Source organism: Monodelphis domestica, chromosome 4 (assembly GCF_027887165.1).
Source record: "Monodelphis domestica isolate mMonDom1 chromosome 4, mMonDom1.pri, whole genome shotgun sequence".
NCBI lineage: Eukaryota > Metazoa > Chordata > Mammalia > Didelphimorphia > Didelphidae > Monodelphis > Monodelphis domestica.
The window spans coordinates 237,187,785-237,195,677 of NC_077230.1; positions in this window are offsets into that span (position 1 = coordinate 237,187,785).

Sequence of the window (7,893 nt, forward strand, 5' to 3'; positions counted from 1 at the left end):
CATAGATGGGAGTCATAATATGGATTATGAGCCAGAACTGGAAAGTGAAGAGTGGTCAAATAGGTAGGAAGAGAAGCAAGAGAGAACAATGTCATGAAATCCCAGAGAGGAAAGAACACCCAAGAAAGAGAGTGGCAATGAAGAGGTCAAGAAGAAAAATCTTTAGGACTTTCATTTCCTAAGAATATGAGTTGCCAAAATGGTAGCCTTCATTGCTAGATGTGTAAGGTAATGGAGTATCCTTTTTTCTCATCCCCAAAAGCTCAGGACCTATTCCTAATTCAATGTTTCTAAAGCCTAGATTTGAGCAAACCATTGCAAACTTGGGCTTTAAAGGCAGCATCCCTTATGGCTCCCTTAGGAGGTCGGATAGTAGGGCAAGAAACAGAATAATAATACCAAGACACAAGGAAAAAAAAATCTCTCTCTTCTATCCCTCTGTAAAATGAAGGTGGGGAAGGTTCTGTCTAAAGATGTAACATAATATTAGAATGAAATTCCTTAGTTCCTATCATCCAAACCCCTTCTTTTACAGAAAAAGGAACTGACTTGTGAGTGTTCCTCCCTTCCCCTCTCTCTTATGGCAACAACAAAAAGGTTATCATTGGTGACTAATGTGGAACAATCAAAACTCACATTGAGGCTCTCCCCCCTTATCCTCTTCACTAACTGAAGGGATAGACTACCCAGATATTCTACTGTCTAGCTCCCTCTTCTGGTCCTGGACAAGGTGCCAAGGGGCCAAGTCTGGGATTGGATATTGAAGGTCAAAAGGATGGCATAGCAGAGAAGGGACCTTCCTGTCCATCCGTCACCATGACAGCCCCATATGTCTCCCTATCAAAAAAGAACTCACCTCCCAACAGTGTAGCTCATTATTCCTCCAAATATTGTTGCCCAAGGTGCAGAAAGACAGGCTTCTCTCAGTCCAGTGACTGACGAGGATCTGGGGATTAGCTGACTGCTCACTCTTTGCCCCCCATCTCCCTGCCCATGATGCTTTGGGGTGGGGGGGAGCTAAGACTGCAGGTGAGGTGGGCTGACCAGCCATTGTTCTGAAGCTGTTTGTGTAGAACAAGTTGGAAGAGCCCAGAGAGCAACTTTAGCACCACTCATTTGGAGGGCTTTCTCCATAGGTATTCAGAAGGGCTTGGTTGAGAATGGTGGTGTTAGGAAGGAGAGGAAACCAAATTGACATGGGCTCTCTCTCCACCCTTTTTCTTGGTATTTTCCTGATATTTTTTTAGCTTACTATATACAGCACAGTGCCTCAAACATTATAGACACTACACAAGTGCTAATTGAATTGTGAGTGCATTTATGCTTAAAATTGGCATTCAATCTTTAGCCTTCAATCCATAGGTTCAATGAACAAGTTATCAACAGGAAAAAAATTCCTTTCATTCCTCTAGTAGAATAGATAATTATTCTGGGAAACATGACGTTTTCATTCCAGATGTCAGCAAAATAAAATATTGGCTGAACTTGGGTCTTTGCTTTAGAATGAAACTAGTGAAAAAATATACTTGTGGAAATCCAAGCACATTTTCATTTATTCATGGGCATTAATGACTTTAATCAAGGTGGAACATTTTAGAAATTGGTGATTAGTCCTGACAATAGATGTATAAACAGGATCCTAATTCATGAATTTGCTAATTTTTTGCCTCTGTTGTATATTAACTGGTGTTGAATCTTTAGCCCTTCCCTATGTTAAGTACACATTGATATTCATAGTCATCTCAATTATTAATTCAAACTTTAGATAACCCCAAAATAGTATATATAGGTCTTGAAGTACCGTCACAAACAAAGCCAAACACCTATTTTCCTTTTCCTCTCTGCCCTATGCTGATGATGTCCTCCAATCAACTGAATATCTACCTAGAAGGTGAAACAGACAAACCAATGAGAGCATCATAAAGTTGAACAGGTGATTCTACTTTAAGCATATTCAATATAAGAAGCCATCCTTTTATGAAGGAATTATACTCCAAAAATTCATTGTAAATGACTTGTTTGGAAGTTGGCAGAAGACCCATAGAAACACTATTATAGATGATATTTACTAGTACATCATAAGCTCAGACAAGTCTTTAGATGTTTTTCTGAACTTCTTGAACTAAACTAATAGTTCAATAATATTCTATCATACTCTCTCAACTATTTCCCAATCAACAGACAATCCCTTTGCTTCTAGGTTTTTTTTTTCTATTTTGAAAAATACTGCTAGGAATATTTTGATGCCTTATGAATATTATGGGGCCTTAAAGCAAAGGTACCTTGCTTTATATATTAGGGAGGAAACTGGTTGTCAGAATTATGAACAAAACCAGATAAGTAAAATGGTGACTGGAATATAACACCAAGTCCCAAATTAAAGAGTCAAAGAGAATCAACTTTGTAATAAGTCAGGAATCGAATTGAGAAGGGTCAGACAAGTGGGACAGAGGAAGTGTGAGAGAGTCTCTTGTGGGCAGGGAGGCCACTAGAAGGACAGGAATCAGGTCCTGTTGTTCCAACTTTTCACAGACTCTTCCTTTTCTTCACTTCTGATCCCAGAGTCTACAAGTTCAAGGATGTTGTTTTGTTTTCATAGCAATATCTGAGCAGTAAGGTAGCAGGTGTCAGGATTAGAGGGCATTCTTTGTATAGGCCATTTAAAAATCAGATGTTAAGTTGGGGCCTTAGTATAAAAATATATATGCTTAAAATAGAAAATAAAAGGAGTGGTGTGTTATTCATTTCCAAAATGACAGCTATGTAGCTGAGCGGCTAGAGTGCCAGATCTTAAGTCAGAAAGATTTGAGTCCAAATCTAGTCTCACACATTTATTATCCATGTAACCCTGGCAAATCATTGAACTCATTTGCCTCAGTTTCCTTACTTGTAAAGTGAATATGAATATAGTCCCAATCTCCCAGGGTTGTCATGAAGACCAAATGATATAATAATTGTTAAGTGCTTAGCACACTGCTGGACATATGTTAAGCACTACATAAATGTAAACTATTATTAATTTTTATTAAAAAAAACTGATTATAGTTTTCCTTCAATTAGCCAGATCCCTGACATATTTAAGTAATAGTTCATTTGATAAAATACAATTAATAAAAACTTTTTCAGGGGCTCATTTATTGGATTAAGAGAACTGTACTCTTAAAAGTAGAAACCTGACTGTCTGCCCTTTGATCCAGCCATAGCACTGCTGGGTTTATACCTCAAAGAGATAATAAGGAAAAAAGACATGTACAAGAATATTCATAGCTGTGCTCTTTGTGGTGGCCAAAAATTGGAAAATGAGGGGATGCCCTTCAATTGGGGAATGGCTGAACAAATTCTGGTATCTGTTGGTGATGGAATAAAGTGGAGGAATTCCATGGAGACTGGAACAACCTCCAGGAAGTGATACAGAGCGAGAGGAGCAGAACCAGGAGAACATTGTACACAGAGACTGATACACTGTAGTACAACAGAATGTAATGGAGTACTCCATTAGTGGCAATGCAGTGATCCAGAACAACTTGGAGGAATCTATGAGAAAAAACATTATCCACATTCAGAGGAAAAACTGTGGGAGTAGAAACACAGAAGAAAAACAAATTCTTGATTACATGGGTCGAGGGGATGTGACTGGGGATGTAGTCTCTAAATGAAGGTCCCAGTGCAAACATCAACAGCATGGAAATAGGTTCTGATCAAGGACACATGTAATACCCAATGAAATTGCGTGTCAACTGTGGGAAGGGTGGGTTGAGGGGAGGGAGGGAAATATTGTGATTATTGTAACCAAGGAATAATGTTCTAAATTGAGTCAATAAATTAATTCAAAAAGGAAAAAAATAAAAGTAGAAACCTGCAGGTTTTAGATCAGTCAGCATATATCTATTTAATGGGTATATACATATATATGGAGAAAGAGACAGAGACACACACATGCATAGAGAAACAGAGAGAAAGGAAGAGAGAAAGTACTATACTAAGGTCTGAAGGGGTCACAAAGAACCATGAAATCCAGACTGCCCTCAAGAAGCTTAATGTGTGATTGAATAAACTGGGATATAAAAATATACAAAGATAACTAATAATGTAACAGGATGAGAGCTAAGTGGTAAATGAATGGTACAGACAGCATGTGCTCTGGAGTTCAGAAGAGGGAAAGATTCCCCTACAGGGGCTAGAGATGGTAAGATATTTACTTCCTATAAATGTCTTGTCTTCCCAGTTTGTAGAAACCCCTTGAGGGTACAGATTGTGTCTTATGTGTGTTAGTATCCCTTAAGCATCCTGCACACAGCAAGTATTCAATAAATAGTTATGTATGTATATATTATAAGAGAAAGTCAATAACTAAGATAAATTTAAGCATATCTTCAAAATTACATGTTTCTAAGAAATGAATTTAAAATGTTGCCAACTCTGGATTGCAAAAACTGTGAGTGCTAGCTATTCAGATATGATAATGAGGGTTTGGAGGAATGTGTGTATGATCGTTAAGTCATGTCTGTGAAAAAAGGAAATGCATCTTAGTTCCTGACTCTCCTTGGTATGGATGTATGCATATGTATATTTTAAAATTGCATGTTTGTTCCAATAAATACTTCTAAATGTTCTCCTTGGACAATACGTGAGATGGAAGTAGAGTCTAGAAATGGAATCACCTGAAATTATTCTCCCTACATCCACTTTCACCTTGTTTTTACTTTCAGTATATTTTGTATTCTTTATCTATGTACAAGTGGTTCCTTCTTCTTTTGCTCTCAGTAGAATGTAAGCTTTTTGAGAAGAGGAACTGTGTCCTCTTTTGTCATTATGCCTTTAGAGCCTAGCATGATGACTGACACATGGTGCATTGGATGGAATTGAATACTGATTCTTTCAATGCATCTTAGATGGAACTTCTACATTTCATCTCCATCTTTCTGTCTTTCCTTCTCACTCTCTCTTCTCCCCTTTCTCCTTTCTCTTCCTTGATCTCCCTCTTCTTTCCTCCCATTTCTTTCTTCTCCCCTCTTTCCTTCTTCCCCTTACTCTTGCTTTTCTTTTTTTCTTTTCTAGGCTTATCTGAGTTAATGTCCAGGAATGGTAGGAATGTTTGAATCAGTGCTATGTATGAGGCAGTGGGAGATAGTGAGGGTTGGAATTAAGATGAGAATGGTTTTGAAGACAACTTTTGCCCAAAGTATCCCAATTCCTTTTATATCCCATTTCAGTTGCTAAATCCATGAGAAAGGACTAGCAAAGGGAAAGAAAAGGCAGGGTGTGTGTGTGTGTGTGTGTGTGTGTGTGTGTGTGTGTGTGTGTGTGTGTAGACTGACATACTCATTGTCTCAGACTGCTCCTCTAGACCTGAGAGCAGGTTAATAGAGTCTTAAAATTGCCACCCTGAGAGTAGTATACTTGAGACCAATCCATGTCATGTACCTGCATCTTTCCTGAGAGATGCAGGCTTGTTGATTTTTATTCTGGCAAGCAATTATAACCCTCGCAGGTGAAGAAGAGTAACTCTTGGATAGTTCTTTGGTCACATATTGATTTGACTACCATAATGCCTTTGGAAGTGGACCCTCTAAGGGTATATCTTTTACCCAATTTTCATCCATTTCTTTTTGTCTTTGCCCTCCTCCTGTCTCACCTGAGGTCCCTTTCTCCCTCCCCTCTTTCCTAGATCTAAATCCTCCTATTCTTTAAGTTCGATTCCCAATTCTAAACTCAATTCTATGATGCAGTATTGGTTCCCTCTCCTATAAACTCATAACACTAATTTCATATACTAGTACTAATAATAACAACCAGAATTTATAGAGCATTTAAGGTTTGCAAAACTCTTTACATAAATTATCTCACTTGATCCTCACAACAATCCTGAAAGGTAGGTGCTACTATTATTGCCACTTGGTAGATGGGGAAACTGAGTCTAAGAGATGTATAATGACCTGCCCAGAATCAAATGACTCATTAATATCTGAGGAGGGATTAAAAAATCAGGTGTTCCTAACTTCAAATTCACTATGCCAAGGCATTATGCCATCTAGTTTCTACTCAGTGGGTATTTAATCATATACTACCTTGTACAGTTTCTTATTTTATTATTTAAATTTTCTTGTACCTGTATCTTGTGCTCCTAGTGAATTTAAGGGGTTATGTTTTACATATTTTTTGGTAACTACTTCAACATCAAGTAGGTACTCAGCAAATATTTATTGAATGAATGAGGGGAATGAGTGAATGCATAATGGGAGGTTACTGGGAAACTGACTAGCTGCTCTTTCATCTTCTAGATAATGAAGATTGGTTCTTTGGATAAAAGATGATCAATTTTATCACAACAAGATTAAAGAGAAATGCATCAGCCCATGGTTTTAGAAAAATGGCACTCACTAGGGGTAATGGTTGGGGGAAACTGATCAATGTAGTAAAAAAAAACACTGCAATTTGAGTCAGGAGTCTTAAGTTCAAATTATGGTTCCAATATTGAATGACTCTGTGTACATGAATAAACTGTTTAAATTCTCTGAACCTTGATTCCCTCATCTGCAAAATAGGGAAAATAGTTATATTTTTTTGTTTTAAGGACAGTACTTTGTAAACCGTAAAGTGCTATATAAATATAAGTTATTGGAATTAGCAATAGAAGTGCCTGGGTATACATGGGAAACAATACCAAAGGAGGAGAAATAGGCAGAAAAAATAATACTTAAGAAAAATTGCTAATATTTATATAGTGTTTACTATGTGTCGGGCATCGTGCTAAGCACCTTTTTAATTATTATCTCATCTTGTCCTCTCAACCGTGATAAGCAATTGCTCAATTATTATCATGTATAGAGTATGAGTAATAAAATGAACTAGAGCTTTTTAGTTAAAGAGAACTTTATAGCCAGAGCTGAATCTTCCTGGGATACAACTTTTAACTAAAATAAAGGAAAAGGAGCTATGCCTTGTTTAAGAGGAACAGCTACAGCTTAAGTAGGATGGGTAGTCGACTAGGTAGCATTTTACCTTACAAAATGTTCACCTGATTGGAAATCATGAAAGAAATGGGAAACCTTATGAAGAGTATTTGAGTTAGGATAAAAAGAGAAAGAAGCAAGGGTGGTATGGTCATGGAAGTATACCAAGTTCATAAGGCAAACTGAGAGAATGGAATGATGAGTTCTTGAACCAAATCACAAAGTTAGAATGGAAACAGGCTATATAATGTGATAAAAGGCTTCAACTCCCCACAAATTTGCTGGAGTTCTTTTTTTGCTAAAAGTAGAGGAGCTGATAAATTCTTTATTACATAATAATTTCCACTGTTCAGAATTTCAAGGAAGCAATGAGGGAAACTGCTTTTTGTACCTTATGTTAATCAGAAAGGAAGAAGTTGTTGGGGAAGAAGAAATTATGGGAACTTTGGAAGGCATTTTTTATAGAGAAATGCCAGGCCCTATCTGACTAGGATTCCTATGCTTTAATAGAGCAGATTTCAAAGAGTTTGGTGACTTAACAGGAGGGATCCCATCACCTAGGGATGTAAAAGGGAAATCATTGAAAAACAAATGAGAGACTGAGAATTTTAATACTGGATATACCTTCACAATCAATTCCAATGAGTACTAAAAGAGGGAGGTGTACAATGAAACTGATGCAGAAAAGTTTGAAGCTGATTGACCAATTCAGATTTTTAAAGGACATCTGTAAGAATAGATGGTAGCGAGGTCAGGAAACCGAGGATAAACACAAAGGAGTGGCAAGATCTTGTAATAATAGTGTCAGGAATAAAGCACAGCATGAGCTTGAGATAAATGCTAAATACAACAAAAGGGTTCTTTAAAAATAAAAAAAAAACCTATGTTGAGGGCAAGAAGACGATCAAGGAAAGGACAGGACCACTGCTGGGGAGTGTAT